At 43.7% G+C, this 19,916-nt stretch overlaps 2 pseudogenes; one reads left to right on the top strand and one right to left on the bottom strand.

The window, feature by feature from the left end:
• The first annotated feature begins 15,389 nt into the window (after positions 1 to 15,389).
• Positions 15,390 to 15,903, top strand: LOC122735366 (annotated as a pseudogene).
• Positions 15,904 to 16,679: 776 nt separating this feature from the next.
• Positions 16,680 to 17,560, bottom strand: LOC122752544 (annotated as a pseudogene).
• Positions 17,561 to 19,916: the final 2,356 nt, after the last annotated feature.

Below are 19,916 nucleotides of genomic sequence, written 5' to 3'. Positions count from 1 at the left end.
GTTAGGAAATATTCCAAAGGCAGTGTCCTGAGGAGTCAACATTTATTGAGATGTCAAAATAAAAAAAATTTTTGTCAAAAAATAAAAGCATTTGTGTTTGATTAGATGAGCACATTGAGGGGCTTGGGATTTCCCTGGTGAGATTGCAAATGGAAGGGAACATTCATGAAAAACTCCCTGAAGAAGGTAGTTTGGGGATAGGATGAGTAAATGTCCATGTAAAGAAGTCTCAGAGTCCAGAAACAGATCTGGGAGGTAGAGGAAATGATGGGGAGGTGATAAGAGGGTCCCTTGGAGAGAGGGGCTGTTGTCCACACCTTTCAGATCACCCTCTGCTCCCACACCTTGACCTTCACTAAGTCATGAAGGGTCTTTTGTGACAGTGTCCATGACCCAACTTCTGGGGCTCTATGATGCAGAGTGGGAATTCTGGCTAGGGTCAGGCTCTCTGCCTGCCTGAGCTGTTTCTGTTGAGACTGACCTCTGGAGAAGATGGAACTTTGTTCCCTCCTCCTGAGGAACCTTGAGTTGACCTTGAATAGGATAGAATCCCTGCTGGATTCAGTGCTGAAAGAATATGGGATTGAGCCTCACTTCTATATCCTGGGCTGTTTGTTGCTCCTTTTGCAGCTGTGTAATGTCAATAAGCTTGACCATCCACTCCAATTCCAGAAGGAAGAAAACATGCCCTAGGGTAAGGGGAACAGTCTGATTTACTATAGACATGCTCCCTCCCCCTACCTTTCCATTCCCCTCCCTCTTCTTTCCTGACAACTGATCATTCTTAGTTTCCCCTTAATTCTAAGGCATTCTACCTCCCAGAACACCTTTTTCTCCAGGTCACACAAGTGTTCTAGAGGAACCAGTGATCAATGAAGGGGACAGAGAAAGGAGTTTTGCTTTGTTGTGGTGGTTTATCCATTTTGAATAATGTCTGACTCTTGTGACCCAATGGCAGGTTTTCTTAGTAAAGATACTGGAGTGGTTTGCCATTTTTTCCCCTAGTTCATTTTCCCTGTTAGGACACTGAGGCAAACAAGGCCTCAGCAGAGTTGTGAGGTTAGGAAGATGAGTCTTCAGGTGGTGCTGCTGCATTTTCTGAGCCCCCTAAACTAGAGACCTACCTGTATTGGAGTAAAAGGTCATACTAAATAGGACTTCCCATTTGTACTTTTCTTTCTTGAGGGAGAAGAAACCTTGAAGAGAGTACTCTAAAGATGGGAGACTCCCTAGGTTCCTGGGTTGAAAGGTAGCAGTCTGAGACATGGGAGGTTTTTTTTGCTAATGTTTAGCAACCACTGGATCCTTTATATTCTTTTGTGTTTTCTGAGTGGGCAAAGAAAGGTTCTACTCTATTGAAAACCCAATTCCTGATGTCAGAGGAGACCTAGACATGAGGGGTCTTCTGAGGTTCCCAGTGGAAATTTTAGGTGGTGAGACAATGAGGCAGAAATGGCCTCTCCAGACCAACAGCTGTGGTTTACAATTGCTCTGTGAGAGTAAGGTGGCCCAGTGGTTAGAAGGCTGGCCCTGAAGTCAAGAGGACTTGTGTTTAATTCAGCCTCAGACACTTACTCTTTGTATGACCTTTGGCAAGTCCTGCCTTCATGCTCATTCCCTCAAAAGTATTTGTGTTTGATTACATGAGCACATTGAGGGGGCTTGGGACTTCCCTGGGTAGATTGCAAATGGAAGGGAACATTCATGGAAAACTCCCTGGAGGAGGTAGCTTGGGGGTAGGATGAGTAAATGTCCATGTAAAGAAGACTCAGAGCCCAGAAACAGTGGTGTGGCATTTAAAATCTAATGTGTGGTAGCCATAAGGGGAATTTTTCAAGCCTCAATTAGTTGTTTGTATTAATTTTTATTGGAAATCAGAAAAGAGAAGTCAGGCCTTTGCCCTTCAGAAGCTCTGCCTTTATCAGATAGGAGATACCTTGATTTGAAAGTAAAATAATTTGACAGGCACCATAATCCTATAGATCTGAGGCTGAGAACCTTCTTTCTTTTGGGGGAATAACTATGAATTTGCTTATTGCTTATCAATATATTATTTAATCAATATTAATTAACATTTCATGAAATTAATAATATATTCATGTAACATTATTTTAGTCATTGGTAGTAATCTACAATATTTATTTAATTTTATCATTTAAGAGTGTTATTAATGTCTTTTGGTTTTGCATTTCCTAGCATACTACTCCCCTGACTCCTCCTTAGTGAACCTTCTCTTGTAATAGAAATTAAAACACACACATGCATACACATACACACACACACAGAATATCATGAAAACAAAATGTGTCTGACAGCATATACAACATTCTAAACCAATAGTTTTCTGCCTCTACCATCTTCTCATTTCTTCCTCCCAGACCAAATTTGATCATTATATTACTTCAATATTCCTTTGTTTTATTATTGAATTATCACTGATGAAGAGGAAGCAAATTAAAGAAAAAAAAAGAAAGCACGAAGAAATGCAGGTCACTATAATTTTCTTTAAGTGATAAAAAATAGAAAATATTCCTTAAGAACTTTTTCCAATAAAGTCACAGAAGGAACATAGAACTGTTGAAGTAAGTACAAAAAAATAATAAATGAGTTGTATAAGAAAAAAGAGACCTAGAGAGGGGAAGAGAAACACCAAAGACAAAGACAATCTCACAGAAAGCAGAGAAAAGAACTCTATCTCTATCTTGGGGTCTTTGAGGAGATTCATGCTAAAAACTTTTAAAACCTTTTAAAAGTATACACAGGGGCAGCTAGGTGGCGCAGTGGATAGACCTGAGTTCAAATCAGGCCTCAGACACTTAACACTTACTAGCTGTGTGACCCTGGGCAAGTCACTTAACCCCAATTGCCTCACCAAAATAAATAAATAAATAAAATCATTTAAAAAAAAAAAGTATACACAGAGGGGCAGCTAGGTGGCACAGTGGATAGAGCACCGGCCCTGGATTCAGGAGGACCTGAGTACAAATCCGGCCTCAGACACTTAACACTTACTAGCTGTGTGACCCTGGGCAAGTCACTTAACCCCAATTGCCTCACCAAAAAAAAAAAAAAGTATACACAGAGTAACAAGAGAGAAGATTTCCTCTTGGTATTTGCTCTGAAATAGATGTGATCATTGCTGTAGAAATGGCATGGATGTGGCGGGTGGTCCTTGGACAGTAGGACACCCATTGCTGGTACTCTTCAGGAATGAAATTTAACTAAGGGCTTGATACAAACCATGGAGCAGAGGTTCTCCACCCCTGCGATAGGGAGAAGCAGGAAGTCAATTTCCATCTTGTTCCAGACATGGATATGACTCAAGATTAATATGGAAGTTGGCCTTGTAAAGGATAGGCTAAAGAAAGAATAGAACCATGGGAAAATATGTTCTGAATCACTAATTTTAAGAGGAATACACCCAAGATTAAACACCCAGGATTCCATCTTATATAAAAAAAATTGCAAAGGTAAAAAAAATGGGAAGTTAATATTAGAAGGATTGTGAGAAGACAAGGTGTTATTTCACTGTTGGTGGAACTCAGCCAATGGACTAAGATATTATTTTTGAATTGACCATAGAAGTATCTCATCTTTCTATACCCTTTGGCCCAGTGGTCCTACTATTACTGGGCACATACCTACTCCTTACCACTACTCATTTCCCTCACCCAGAAAAGACCCTGGGATCATAGATTTAGTGATGGAGAAGGGCTGGACCAACAAGTACATGAATGTAATGGAATATTATCACACAGTAATTGGGGATGTAAAGAATTGAGAGAAACATGGGAAGATCCACAGGAATTCATGATGCAAGAAAACATTATAAGCCAGGATCCCAAAAAGGATGTACAACTTGGAGTGACTGAGAAACTGGAGAAGATCCCATAGCACAGACAAATCATGCCTTCTGGCTCATTACACAGAGGCAGAGGGCTACTAGGGCAGTCAAGTGGGGTCACTAAAGTGGATGTTTTTGCTTTTCTTTATCATTATATGCCTCAGTGGGCAGTGGTGGGGGGAATCCAAATGACTGTGAATGAAACATTGTGTTTCTAAAAGGAGTGGTAAGGATCCAACCATTCTGGAGAGCAATTTGGAATTATGCCCAAAGGGCAATAAAGCTGTGCATACCCTTTGACCCAGCAATTCCACTTTTAGGTCTTTTGCCCAAAGAAATCATGGAAGGGGGAAAGGGACCCACAGGTACAAAAATATTTATAGCTGCTCTTTACGTGGTAGCAAGGAATTGGAAGTTGAGGGGGTGCCCATCAATTGGGGAATGGCTGGACAAGTTGTGGTATATGAATACAATGGAATACTATTGTGCTGTAAGAAATGATGAGCAGGAAGAGTTCAGAGAAACCTGGAGGGTCTTACGTGAGCTGATGATGAGTGAGATGAGCAGAACCAGAAGAACATTGTACACAGTATCATCAACATTGAGTGTTGACCTACTGTGATGGACTATATTCTTCTCACCAATGCAATGGTACAGAAGAGTTCCAGGGAACTCATGATAGAAGAGGATCTCCAAATCCAAGAAAAAAAAAGAAAGAACGAACTGTGGAGTATAGATGCTGATTGAACCATATTATTTCTTTTGTTTTGGGTGCTGTTGTTTTTTTTTTCTATTTTGAGGTTTTGCATCACTGCTCTGATTTTTTCTCTTGTAACAGGATTAATGCAGAAATAGGATTAATGTTATTATGTGTATATATATATATGTGTGTGTGTATATATCTATATCTATATGTATATGTATAGACATATATAGACATAACCTATATCAGATTACCTGCTGTCTAGGGGAGGGGGGAGGGAGGGGAGGGAGGGAAAAAAATCTCAAATTGTAAAGCTTGTATAAACAAAAGTTGAGAACTATCTTTGCATGTAATGGAAAAAATAAAATACCTTATACATTAAAAATTTAAAAAGAAAAAGAAAAAAACAAACAAACAAACAAAAAAGGAGTGGTAGGCTGGGAGACTGAACAGGACACAATTACAATGATCCAGGCAGGAAGTGATGAGGAGGAGGGACACATTATGAAAGGTGAGGTAGAGAAATGATTGTGATGAGGGGGTCTTGGGAGACAAAAAGCTTTGGCATAAATGATAGTTGAGAAAGTTATTTCCCTTTCCTGGATCTCTATTTCCTCATCTGTAAAATGAGGGGAGTAGATTAGTTGACCTTGAAAGTCCCTTCCATTTCTAATTCCCATTAGCCCAGGGGTTTTTCTGGGGAGGGTGGGGGAAGAGTGGAATCTGCATTGATCACACACACACACACACACCTCCTCACCTTACAGTTAGGATGTTTCCTCAGTTTGTTTCTTCTTTCCTGAGGCTCAATCAGGTCCCCTGAAGATATTTTCAAACATGTATTTGAAACATGGTCCAGGTGTGCATGTTCTATAACAACAATTCCTAGCATTTATAGAGTGCTTTAGGAGTTGCAAAATGCTTTACTTATCCACAGGTCTGAAAGTAAAGAGACTCATCAGGGAAGTCACCACTGGCAAGCATTTATAATTAATTAGGTGCTAGTTAGAAGAAGCTGTTAGTGATTGGATGGCCCAGGGGTCAAATAAGGGATTCCCTTAACCCATCTCTCTAGCCCAGCCTCCTTGGTGCTGAGTCCAATTCCTGTCCATGCACAGGAGGCTCTAATAAAATCTAGCTGGGACACTGGGTCCTTTGGGGTTAGATTTTGTTTCTAGAAGAAATTTCTCTAATTTCTCAGACATATCAGACATCTAACCCTTTCCTCATTTTTGTCTTCCAGCATAATAGTGCAGGGAAGAGAGAATCTGCAGAGAGAGGTAAGAGAGAACTTCTTTGGGATTGGGTCCCCAAGCCTTGTGCTCTATTCCCTTGAGGGCCCATCCCCATCCTCATTCCTATGCCTACCCCATCCCTCACCCCCAGGTGTCCACTCCATCCTATCTAGCCCATCCCCAACCCATTTCCATCCCTATTCTCATCTCCATCCCCATCTCTCCTCATCCTCATCCTCATCCCCAACTCAAATTTCCTTCCCATCTCCATTCACAGTCACAAACTCTTGGAGTTGGAATGGATATCAGAGGCTACCTAGTTCAATATGTCCTTGAACAAAAATTCCCCCCATCACATATGCAATGACCACTTATAGAGGTTTAACATGAAACCCAGTGATGGGAAAGCCAACAGATTCTAAAGCAGTCAATTTCAGCTTGAGGTAGCTCTACTTATGAGAAGTTCTATCTCGGGGCAGCTAGGTGGTGCAGTGGATAGAGCACCGGCCCTGGAGTCAGGAGTACCTGAGTTCAAATCCGGCCTCAGACACTTAACACTTACTAGCTGTGTGACCCTGGGCAAGTCACTTAACCCCAATTGCCTCACTAAAAAACAACAAAAAAAGAAGTTCTATCTCATATGAAGACTAAATTTGCTTCAGTGCATTTTATCTGCCCTTTGTTCCAGGTTCTGTCCTCTAAGATGAAACAAATGCTGAAATACTCCTTTCACAGGAAAGTGCTTAAGCTAAGACAGTTATTGTGTCCCCTGAAAATATACTCTCTTCCAGACTGTGTCAGTCATTCAAGAATGACTTCTTAAATGCTTACTAAATGCCAGGCCCTATGGTAAGCACTGGTATTACAAAGAAAGAGTCTATGTTTTCAAGAAGTACAGGGGATGATGCAGGCGGTGGGGGTGATTAAGGGGGGGTTGAGGGGGAGAACAATATAGAAGAAAAACTATGTACAAATAAGATATATGGAAGATAAATTGGAAGTAATCTCAGAGGGAAGGCACTGAAAATCCCACACACAGCATGATCTTGAGGCTATCACTTGGCACATTATCAATGACCCTCCAAAAATGTGGGCACCTAGAACTGAATACCATATTGCTATGGTACAAGTGGACACAATCAGCTACTGGGTTCTTGACAAAATGACTAAGTTCTGACATTTCTTATCTATTTCCTTTCTTTGGGAGCCAGATGATAATACCAGGAAGATAATTTCCCTTCTATTTCTCCATCTGTTGATCTTCACCTGAATGCCTTCCACCATGTTTCCCAACTCTGATTCCTAGGATTCCTTACATGAGAATATCATCTTCAGTCCCTGGAAGCCCTTGGCCTGCCTGTGGCTTTCAGAGAAGGAAGTTCCCCAAGGAGAGGCTCACCAAAGGAAAGCCCAATCTGGGCAATATTCTGAATTGGGCAAAAACAAATAAGGACAATTTATTCTCTGCTCTTCATTTATCCTGGGAATGAAGGAAATGGAAGGCAGGATAGTGACTTATCCCACTGTCCTGGCCTATTTGGACTTCTTTATGAGCTCAGGGCTGTTAGGGAGTATTGCTTCCCAACATATCTCCTGACTCTTCAGTGTCCCCCACAAATCTTGCCCACCCAGCACACAACTTAGATGATCTCAAAAGCTTTTTTTCCAGCTGTAAATCTTACACTATTTTTTCTGGTTTCACAGCTTGGAGGTTTTACCAGGAAGAAACAAAGCACTCCCGGGAGATCCATTCTATCCTGGAAAGGTAACCTATCCCTTTTTTCCAAGTGCATCAGTTCTAGATTTTTGTATTAATCATAGGGTGGGAGAATCAAAGAGTTAAGACTTAATGAGAGGCCTGCATGGTGAGGGGGGTTTATGGGATGGGGAATGGGAGGAGGGAACAGGAGGGACAAGGATACCTCAAATGCCCCTTGCCTAGTTCCTGCAGCCTTCAGCTGATCATTCCTGTTTCCTGCAGTCACAGGGCCAAGCTCTTGGAGAACAGCAGCATCCAGCAGATGCTAAACACAAACTACTGCTGTGGAGTGTGCAATTTTGTGGTTTTGGAGTCTGATCTACTCTTCAACCCTCCTCTACCTGAACTGGCCCACAGGGCCCTGCCATCAGATCTACCTCTAAATTTGCCTTCCACCTTTTCCCGGGTCCCCAGCCCATCACAGAACACAATTTCATCACTCAATTCCTCTTTCTCATCAGCTGCCAATATCTTACCAGGCCATCCTCATTCTGTTTCTCTCATGCACCCAGTGGACCTCAGTTTCTCCTTGCCCCATTCCCCATCTTCAGCTACTACCCCTTTTCAGACCAAATCCCCTTTTGCAGTTCCAATGTACCCACAGTCCAGTATGATTTCCAGGACCTGTATATGTAGACTGGGTCATAACTCAACTGTGGTCCTCACTTCTATGACATCAGAAAAAGTAGCCCATTGTAAAAGGAACCTCCATAAACCCCATATAGATCATGGAATATAGGACAAAGGACAGGGAAAAGACCCCAGTTCATAACAGACCCAGACCTCTCATAGTGGACACCCATCTCCGGATCCTCCAGCCAAGGTTTTATGGGTCCCAAAGACAGAAAAAAGGCCCCAGTGCAAAATGTTTATAAAGCATTTAGCTAAAAAGATGAAGAACTTGATCAAGTACATTGTCTTCAAGGAGAAAATCAGAGGGACAAAAGAGCCTAAGCCAGAGTCAGTGAAAGCTGGGAAGGAGACCACTAAGCAAAGTCCATTCACAGGCATGCCTCCCTGCCAAGGGAGTGGGGCTTCTTTCAGAAGTGGGACTGCTTCAATTCCAGAAGATATGTCAGTAGTTGGCCTGATCTGGAAGAAGAAGAAGAAGAAGACAGTGTCGAAAAAGGAACATGGTGCTTGGGAAGAGAACAAGCAACAGCAGAGGGAGCTCCAGAGCGTGGAGACCCAAACAGAGTCAGCCTGGTGGTAAGTTCAAGGGGCTCAGGGCACATGCCTCTGCTAGTGCTCAAGAGGATAACAGCAAGTCAAGTGGTCATGCAAAAGGTTATGAAGGGGGGCGGCTAGGTGGCGCAGTGGATAAAGCACTGGCCCTGGATTCAGGAGGACCTGAGTTCAAATCTAGCCTCAGACACTTGACACTTACCAGCTGTGTGACACTGGGCAAGTCACTTAACCCCCATTGCCCCGCAAAAAAAAAAAAAAAAAGGTTATGAAGACCATTGGACCCTCAGTTTGGAGAGGCAGGTCCAGGACACAGAGAAAAGGGTGAAAAGACATAAGAAAACTGTAAGATTCAAAGATCAGCAACTGCCCCCTGAGAAGCTAACTTGCAGTCCTAGTGAGCTGTCAGTCTCTTCAGATCAATTCCTTTTTCAACAGAGAGAGGCAAGCTTTTCTCCTACTCTAGGCTACTCCCAAAACCATTTCAAGTCACCTCGTGGGGGGTCCTACTCCTCTCAGATTGGATCCCCAGATCTTCCTCCTCAGCATGGGGATATTTGGATCCCTCCAAGAGAATCCAGGATGTCAGAGGATAACTAACTTGTTCTTATACCATGTGACACTATGAGTCCTCTGAAAGAGGACGGTTGTGATTGTGTTAATCATCCTTCCCTAATACCTTAATAAAAATAGTTCATTATACTACAGAACAAGAGCAGCTGTTCTCTGTGGCTTCAACCAGTGTTTCTTGCATTGCTTTGGGTGGTCTGGGTGAGGAGGGAGAATTCTTTTGATTGCCCAAGTGATACATGCTCAGAGGCAGCTTTTGTTCAGGAAAGCATTTTAAGGTCAGATGCGGGGTCTTGGGGATGACCTGCTGGTCACTAGGGGGTCAGCTCACTCATGGGACTGTTGATTAAGAGCCTTCTGACTGGTTTCTATCAGAGGTCTGGCCTTTTAATGAACTGGGGTCCTTTCCCTGTGCTTCATCCTTTACTGAGGCTCTCTAATTATTTTTAGCTTTAACATACAAGTATTTTATTATTGTCCAATTACATGTGAGAGGGATATAGGGATATGCCCCTCTACTGAGAGGGAAAATGCCCCACCCCTCTGCCTAGTGATCTGATCTCAAGGTCTTAGAAGCCCCTCTCTCTCTCTCTCTCTCTCTCTCTCTCTCTCTCTAGCTCAAAAAGAACAGGAAGCTACTATCCCCCTGCTAAATATAGGCATATCAGCTTGAAAGTTGCTTCATAGGGTCTACACAGAGACATTATGCAGACATGACAATATGACAGAATGTTTACTGAAACAGGAAATTTTGCAAAATAATCTATGGCTGGACTCCTAAGGTCAGAGCACTCTGACCTAGGAGAACGATTTATTGCTGAACATATAGTTTCAACCTAATTACCGCATCCTGCTTAAAATAGATATCTGTAAAGGGTATAAAAACTGCTTTGTTTTTTAATCTCTGTGTGTCACACCTCCTGGTTGCCCCAGTGAGTGTGGTGCACCTTTCTTTCAAAAGAAAGAAAATCAGTGCTTTGACCTCCTTTCTCCTTGAGTCTCGATTGCAGAGGTCGGTGGGTGTATTTTCCATCCCACTCAACTGGTGCCATGACTCGGATCGCCCACCCCTTCTGGTGGTCGTGGAGCTCAGGAGAAAAGGGGGGCCCCTGCCTTCCTTTTTAAGACAGCCTTTTCATTCCTGACCTTCCTGTTGCCTGTGGAGTTGGAGACTGAGATCTGAGCTACAAGGTCCAGGAAGCAAGAACGCCAAAGTAGCAGCGGGTCAGGTAAGAATTCATTGGGAACTGGTATGGGGGCCATGTAAGTCTCGTGCACGGAGCCAGGTTGGAGATGATCCTGGTTGGCCGAAAACATCCCAGAAGGGGAAGTTAACTTTGGGTGGCGGGACTGGAGGAAGAGACTCTTAAGTGAATGTGTGTGTGTGTAAGGGAAGGAAGTTGAGTCTGGGGTCCAAACTCATATGGCTTCGGGTCAGAATCCTGCCGGGGGTACTATACCCAGACAACCTATTGCTAAGAGCGGGACCCCACTAAGGACTCTGCCTTCCGGAGTGAATCAGTCATTCCCCTCTGATGAGGGAGATGTGAGTTGAGAGTGGTACTGGAGGAGTAAGCAGTTATCAATGTTGATTGCGAAAGCGACAACTTGAGTCTGAAACTCTGGGAAGCAACTGAGATCTCTGTTTGGTGCTCCCACCCTAAACCCCTTCCCTGACACATAAGGAAAGAACCTCCAGGAGAAGTGTCAGGTCTGGATCAGGTGAGGGGGCGGCTTCTGACCTGACACGTGGAGCTCAGAACGAAGGCTGCTACCCCAAGATACTGGCGAGAGAGATGGCACAGGCTAAATCTAAATCTAAGACCTGATTACTGGTGGTACCCCAGGATAGGCCCCTCAGTAACAAATTGAATAACTAGGATGACCTAGTGGGACCAGAATTTGATAAAGAAAAGATGATAAGGTATTGTAGTCAGGTCTGGGCAGGACAAGCCATTCAGGGACCTGATGTCACCTGGCCAGAGTTTGGATCTGAGGAATTATGGGTATGCCAGGCATTAAATATCTATGTAAATGGGAAAAAGTATTGTAGCCAGGAAGAAAGTCTTTATGCAGCTTTATGGCTGCCCAGAGGAATTAAGGTTATGATAGTTAAAAAGGTGGGTTTAGGGGGAGAAACCGAAGTAAAAGTCCACAGAGAAACTCTCAAGGAAGGGGAGGATGTTCTGTAAGAAGAATGGAACCCTCTTTCTTCCCTCCCTCCCCCTTATTTTCTCCCCTCCCTCTGCACCAACAAGAAAAGATACCCTTGAGAAGCACCCTGAGGAGACTTCAAGGGAAATATATCCCAAAATTCCCGGGAAGGAGGGCAGCAGGGAAGTTAAGCAATTGATACAAGACCAGTTAAATCTCCCCTTTAAGTCAAAATATTCCCAGGGTCTATCCCTTTCAGGAGGTTCCTCTGGGGGAGGGGCAGATAGGTTATGTAAATGCCCCACTGAGCAGCTCCAAAATCAGAGCTTTCAAAAAAGATAAGAAAAACCTGTTAGAAGATCCCACCGATCTGGCAGAGCAGTCAGACCAGTTTCTGGGCCCCAATATATATTCTTGGTCTGAGTTAATGTCCATTCTTATTCACCTCTTTTCTCCTGAAGAGAAAGGCCAGATTAGGAGGTCAGCCATATGAGTTTGGAAGGATGCTCATCCCCCAGGGCCCAGGGGAGGAATACCTGGAGACCAAAAGTTCCCCTCCAGGATCCAGGGTGGGACCACAATAATGAGAATCATTTACAGCATATGAGAGATCTGAGAGATCTGAGAGATATGGTTGTTCAGGGAATCAAGGTAGCAGTTCCCAGGAATCAGAATTTGAGTAAAGTTAGTACTATTAAACAGAAGAAAGAGGAATCTCCATCAGATTTCCTTGAGAGACTGAAAGAACTGATGAGAAAATATGGAGGCATAGATGACAATTCCCCCACCTATGAGCTTCTACTTAAGAGTTGGTTTGTGGCAAATTCATGGCTAGATATCTCTAAGAAATTACAAAAAGATAGGACTTGGGCTGAAAAGGAACTCTCTGAGTTACTCCAGACTGCACAACAGGTGTTTGTGCACAGGGAAGATAAGGTTGAAAAGACCTCCAGGAATCAGACCAAACTGATGGCTCAGATGACTGAAATACAGGAGAAAATGGTCAAGGCCCAGGAAGAACAGAACAAGATCTCAAGGGTCTTGGTGCAAAGGGAAAGACAATGGAAAGGGGGAAAGCTGGGATCTAGGACAGAAAGGACACCAAGAATGAGGAAGAAGAGAGAGGAACCCCGACCCCTCTTAGTATGCTATGGGTGTCAGAAGGAAGGACACATGAAAAGGGACTGTCCCCGCCTGAGGGAGGAGGCAAAAGTCTACTCATTAATTGAGCTGGAAGACTAGGGGGGACAGGGGCTAATGAATCCCCACCCAGAGCCCTTGTTATCCATGGTGGTGGTGGACCCTAGGGACCAATACACCTTTTTGGTTGACACTGGGGTTGGTTATTCCTCTCTAGGGGAGGGAAACTTTCAAGACAAAAACTAACAATCTCAGGAGTTAAAGGGGAAAGATTTGTGGTCCCTTTCTCTGAACTCTTGAAAATTGGACAGTTTGAACACTCTTTCCTAGTGGTTCCTGAGGCTGGCATCAACCTCTTGGAATAAAAGACTGGTGGCTCAGGCCCCACCTCTGGGGTTCCCGGTGCATAAGATCCAGGTCGGAGACTGGGTTCTGGTCAAGTCTTGGAGAGAAGTTGACCCCCGTTTGGGAAGGACCCTTCCAGGTCTTGCTGACCAGTGACACTGCAATACACACCTAAGAATGAGGTTGGACCCACCATACTGGAGTAAAAAGTCATTTCCTCTGGAAGCAGACTGGGAGGTGGGGCCTGGCCCAAACCCTCTCAGGATCCCGTTAAGAAAGCAAACAAATGGATAATGAACTGGGATTAATTCTCTTTGCCTTAATACTCTTTACTCTCTGTTGTACTTTGATAATTTTTGTCATCTGTTGCTTATGCACTAACTGACCTCAGTACCTAAATCTGGACCTGATTCACCACAGGAGGACCCCCTTTGGATTTCTTCCCAGACCAGGACGAGGAGAAGCCGACATCTGAAGTAGACTGAAATTCCCAAGATCCACGGAACAAGAACCAACATGAAGTGGACTTTATATTTGTTAATAGCCTTTTGCGGGACCAGAGGGGCAGTTGCGAGGGGATGTGATGATTGCCAGGAGCGATATATGGGGGTGGTCACCTTTGTGGCTTACTCTTATATGCCCAAAGCATACTACGAACAGGGCTCTACTTGTAAACATAGGAATAGGAATATCACAAGGTGAAAAGGATCAGGGGGACAGGTTGCTTTCACCCCAGGACCCAGATTCAAATGAATAAATTTGTCTGCCTCTACTACACTGGGCAATGGGGAATGAGTGACGGGGGAGGGCGCCGGGATCAGGCCCAGGAGAAGTATGTGAAAGACCACCAGGACCAAGTAATTGCCAAAATTAAGAAATTTGAGGAAGGGCCCCAGTATAGGAAGATTAATCTAACAGGGCCACAGGACTTAAGGCGCATAACTGACCCCGAGGCCGATTTACAGCAGTTGGTTAATCTCTCGGTGGCCGTGTCTCAATTAATGCAGTTGGAACCAGAACCAAAGGACCCATACTGCTGGTTCTGCATCCCTCTGCAACGAAAGGCTCTAGTTGCTTTACCAGTTCCACCTCAAGAAGTGAATCTCACAAAGGTGATGAGTGAGGTGGCAAACCAAACCCTCCTGCTAGGACCAGTGGCCAGAGAGGTCTTGGTATGGTTAAAAACAGGGAGCAAGATGACCTGTATCTTTTCAAACACTACTGGGACTCTATCACTGGGGTTAGTATCCTCTGACACTTTCAGGTCCTCTTCTAACCTGGGAGGCAAGCCAGCCTGTGCCCAAAGGGGGGGTATTCTTTCTCTGTGTCAGTTCAATCTATCACTGCTTGGAGGAAAATTAGACTGGACAATGTTTCTTTGTCTTCCTACTCCCTGATCTGACCATGTACCAAGATTCAAACCTAATAGAACTTTACTCCTGTCAGGAAGAATCATCCCATCATCGGAAGAGGGTGGTCTGGGCCCTGGTCTTGGCAGGTCTGGGGGTGGTAATTGCACTAGGTACAGGGGTCGGGGGCTTATCAAGTTCAATATACTTCTTCCATAAGATGTCCCAAGAGCTCAATGATGACATGGAGCAGGTTGCAGATTCTCTAGTAGCCATACAAAATCAACTTAACTCATTGGCTGGAATGGTCCTACAACATAGAAGAGCCTTAGATTTACTGACTTCAGAGAAGGGAGGGACCTGCCTTTTTCTTGGGGAAGAATGTTGTTATTATGTGAACCAAACTGGAATAGTGGAGGGTAAAGTCAGGGAGTTACGGGATTAGGTAAAACAGAGAAAAGAGGCATATGCCAGTCAGAGAATCCCATGGAATTTCAGAAACCTGGCCCCTTGGCTTCTTCCTTTAGCCGGACCACTTCTGGCTATAATACTCCTGGTTCTCCTGGGCCCCTGTCTTATTAGGGTATTAACTTCCCTCATACAATGAACAGTCTCCCAGATGCAATTAATCATGACTACAGATTGGAACCACAAAGGGGAGAAAATTATGTTTCTTAGAAAGGCCCCTATCAGTTGAGATCAGATTCAAAATGGACCAGAAAATTGGTCTTTAGAAAAGGGGGGACTGAGAGGGATAAAGGGATATGCCCCTCTACTGAGAGGGAAAATGCCAACCCCCCTCTGATCTCAAGGTCTTAGAAGCCTCTCTCTCTCTCTCTCTCTCTCTCTCTCTCTCTCTCTCTCTCTCTCTCTTTCAAAGAACAGGAATCTACTATCCCCTTGCTAAATATAGGCATATCAGCTTGAAAGTTGCTTCATAGGGTCTACACAGAGACATTATGCAGACATGACGATATGACAGAATGTTTGCTGAAACAGGAAATTTTGCAAAATAACCTATGGCTGGACCCCTAAGGTCAGAGCACTCTGACCTAGGAGAAAGATTTATTGCTGAGGGCAGCAGAAACAGAGCTGCACGGCCAAGATGTGTGACTTCACAGAGGATTAGACTGCTGAGTTCAAAGAGGCCTTCCAGCTGTTTGGCCACACAGGGGATGGAAAGATCTTATACAGCCAGTGTGGGGACATGATGTGGGCCTTGGGCCAGAATCCCACCAATGCTGAGGTGCTCGAGGTCTTAGGGAATCCCAAGAGTGATGAGATGAATGTGAAGGTGTTGGACTTTGAACACTTTCTGCCAATGCTGCAGACCGTAGCAAAGAATAAGGACCAGGGCACATATGAAGACTATGTAGAGGGGCTTCTGGTGTTTGATAAGGAAGGGAATGGCACAGTCATGGGCGCTGAAATACGGCACGTCCTTATCACTCTGGGTGAGAAGATGACCGAGGAAGAAGTGGAAGTGTTGGTGGCAGGGCATGAGGACAGCAACGGTTGTATCAACTATGAAGAGCTAGTCCGGATGGTGCTGAATGGCTGAGAACAAAAGTCCCCTTTCCACAAAGAATCCCCTAACTTTCTCAGTGTGAAAATGATCCTCTCACTCCTGAAGCAACTAACTATATTGTCAGGGTTACCAACATCCTTCCTTCCAACCCCCACCACATGTCCTCTTTGGCCTACCTGTTCTCTGCTTTCACCAAATTAAACTTGCTAACTGCTCAAAAAAAAAAAAAGATTTATTGCTGAACATATAGTTTCAACCTAATTACCGCATTTTGCTTAAAATAGATGTCTGTAAAGGGTATAAAAATATTGCTTGGTTTTTAATCTCTGTGTGTCACTCCTCCTGGTTGCCCCAGTGAGTGTGGTGCACCTTTCTTTCTTTCTTTTTTTTTTTTTGCAGGCAATGGGGGTTAAGTGACTTGCCCAGGGTCACACAGCTAGTAAGTGTCAAGTGTCTGAGGCTGGATCCAAACCCAAGTACTCCTGAATCCAGGGCCGGTGCTTTAACCACTGCGCCATCTAGCTGCCCCACCTTTCTTTCAAAAGAAATAAAATCAGTGCTTTGACCTCCTTTCTTCTCGAGTCTCGATTGCAGGGGTCGGTGGGTGTATTTCCCATCCCACTCACATGTTAAGATAGTTTTTAACATTGTTTGTTTTTTTAAGCAGGCATACTTCAGTTTATTCATTGTTCTTTTTTGCAGGGCAATGAGAGTTAAGTGACTTGCCCAGTATCACACAGCTAGTAAGTGTCAAGTGTCTGAAGTCAGATTTGAACTCAGGGACTCCTGAATTCAGGGCCAGTGCTTTTATCCACTGTGCTACCTAGCTGCCCCCTATTCATTGTTTATAAAAACAAACAAACCATCTTATACGGTTGCCACAGCAGCTGCCTAGGTCCTCTGGACAGACACCCGAGTGTGAGTCTTCACAAGATGGTAGGTGAATTCCAGATAAGGAGACTTAGTAAACACAGTCTCCTTCCACAGGTCTGGGGTTAGCTAGCTGTAGGTTTTGGAGATGGCATCAAAGGTAGCTTTGGCGACCTTGCCCAGAATGGCAGTACAGCCCCTTGCAGAAGTGTGGCAGTCATCACTTCCAGCCATCATCAGGAGCTTCTTAGGCACAGGAGCTGAAACAATGCCAGCACCTGGAGGGGTGGGGATCAGGTGCACCAAAACCCATCCACAGCGCCCAGCGACCTTGCAGGGCATTGTGTGAGGCTTGCCAATCTTATTCCCCCACTAGCCACATCTCACAGGAACGATGGACAGCTTGTCCTGAATGATAGCACCACAAATAGCTGTGGCTACTTCCTTGGAGCACTTGACACCCATGCCAACATGGCCATTAGAGTTTCCAGTGGCCACAAAGGCCTTGAAGCTGGTACATTGTCCAGCTCTAGTTTGTTTCTAAATAGACTTGATCTTCAGAACCTCATCCTTCAATGAAGACCCCAGGAAGAAATCTATGATCTCAGATTCCTTAAGAAGAAGGAGAAAAGATAGATCTCCTCCAAAGACTTGATGTTCATGTCCTTGACTAGGCAGCCCAGCTTGGTGATAGGAACCCACTCCTTACCCTCTGCCTTTCCTCCTCGGGCCCCGTGGCTTCAGCCCAGGCCTCCACCATGGCCCCGACCTCAAACTCAGCTCCCACTGCTGAACCCACCATGGAAGCCTCCTTGACCTCTGACTCCGGGGCCCCTGGGGCCTCCAGCTCCTCCTGCAGCACTGGTGTCATCTGCCATCTGGTGCTCCTTAGAAGTAGAAGCTTAATTCCAAATTGCTCTCCAGAATGGTTGGATCAGTTCACAGCTCCACCAACAATGCATTAGTGCTCCAGTTTTTCCACAGTTTCTCCAACATTTATTATTTTCCTTTTTTTGTCATTTTAGCCAATCTGATAGGTGTCAGGTGGTACCTCAGAGTTGTTTTAATTTGCATTTCTCTAATCAATAGTGACTTAGAGCATTTTTTCATATGGGAATAGATAGCTTTGATTTCTTCATCAGAAAACTGCCTGTTCATATCCTTTGACCATTTCTCAATTGGGGAATGACTTGGATTCTTATAAATTTGATTTAGTTCCCTATATATTTTAGAAATGAGGCCTTTATCAGAAGTACTGGCCATAAAAATTGTTTCCCAGTTTAGTTTCCTATATATTTTAGAAATTAATAGCAATTATGCCCAAAGGGCTATAAAGCTGTGCATACCCTTTGACCCAGCAATTCACTTTTGGGTCTTTTTCCCAAAGAGATCATGGAAAAGAGAAAAGGACCCACATGTACAAAAATATTTATAGCTGCTCTTTTTGTGGTGGCAAGGAATTGGAAGTTGAGGGGATGCCCATCAACTGGGGAATGGCTGGACAAGTTGTGGTATATGAATGTAATGGAATACTATTGTGCTATAAGAAACGATGAGCAGGAGAAGTTCAGAGAAACCTGGAGAGCCTTGCATGGGCTGATGATGAGTGAGATGAGCAGAACCAGGAGAACATTGTACACAGTATCATCAACATTGTCTGTTGATCAACTGTGACAGACTAGATTCTTCTCACCAATCCAATGGTACAAGAAAGTTCCAAAGGACTCATGATGAAAAAGGCTCTCCAAATCCAGAAAAAAAAAAGAAAAGAGACTGTGGAATATGGATGCTGATTGGATCATACTATCTCTTTTGGTTTTGGTGCTATCGTTTTTCTTTTTTGAGGATTTTCCTTCTTGCTCTGATTCTTCTTGTATAACATGACCAATGCAGAAATATGTTTAAGGTTATATATCAGATTACCTGATGTCTAGGGGAGGGGGGCAGGGAGGGAGAAAAAATTTGAAATTGGAAATCTTATCTAAACTTAAAAAAAATTTTAATTAAAAAAAAATTTTAATTACATTGAAGTGAATAAATTCAACATATTAAATTTTAAAAAGTAGACACAACATTTGTTGTTAAAAGATTTTAGTTCCAAATTCTTCTCCCTCCCTTTCCTTCCATCTCCCCTCCCCAAGAGAGAAAGCAATCTGATATAGGTTAGGGTTAGGTTATATAGGTACAATCACATTAAACACATTTCTGCATTAGTCATGTTGTGAAATAAGAATGAGAACAAAAGGGAAAAAAACTCAAAAAAAAACAAACCAATAACCCAAAAGTAGAAACAATATGGTTCTTTTTTCTGGATGTAGAGAACATTTCCCATCATGAGTTCTTTAGAATTGTCTTGGATCGTTGCACTGCTGAGAAGAGCCCCAAGTCTATCAGAGTTGATCATCACACAGTGTTGCTGTTACTGAGCACAATGTTCTCCTGGTTCTGCTTACTTCACTCAGCATCAGTCCACTTAAGTCTTTCCAGGTTTTTCTGAATTACTGCACAATATACATATATCATTACATTCATATACCACGACTTGTTCAGCCACTCCCCAGTTGATGGGCATTCTCTCAATTTCCAATTCTTTGCCACCACAAAGAAAGCCGCTATAAATATTTCTGTACATGTGAGTTGAAGCTCTCTTGTTTTTGAGATTGTGTCCAGAGCTTGGTCTGGTTTTTGCCTGTAACTTGAGACTCAATGGTACTTCAAGTGGGGGCTTTTTCCTTCCCACATCACAAGAGGATCAGACACCTTATCACCTTTCATGTCCTCAGTGGCCTGAAAATCGACAGCAGGAACCTGGACCAGAGAATTTGTAGTGTGGGGCTCAGACACACCCTGTTCTTGTACTCACTTAATGAATGCTTCCTCATTGTGCTTTCAAGACCCGGCAGTGTAAATCTTGAGGATCCAGGATTCTAAGAGAGAGGGTTTCTTCCTCAGCTTCTGCAGTTTCTTTCAGTCAATGATAGGAATGGTGTGGTCATTTGGGGACCATTTCTGGAGACTCTCTTACCTTTAAGGAAATTCTCCAAACCTTCTCCACTATGTTTTTCTTCAGGTGAAAATTGAACTTGGAGAAACGGGTGGGCTTATTCAATACACATGGCTTCTTAAGGAGGCAAATATTTTGCCTTGAACTTGTCTGTCCCCATTGTCCTTGACTGGGGAAAATGCCCTTTCCCCCTGTGTTCCCTGTCCTTGAAGTTGCGTCTTTTTTTGTTT

Source organism: Dromiciops gliroides, chromosome 1 (assembly GCF_019393635.1).
Source record: "Dromiciops gliroides isolate mDroGli1 chromosome 1, mDroGli1.pri, whole genome shotgun sequence".
Classification (NCBI taxonomy): Eukaryota; Metazoa; Chordata; class Mammalia; order Microbiotheria; family Microbiotheriidae; genus Dromiciops; species Dromiciops gliroides.
The sequence above is the reverse complement of the archived record's forward strand: the minus strand, read 5'-3'. Positions and strand labels throughout refer to the sequence as shown.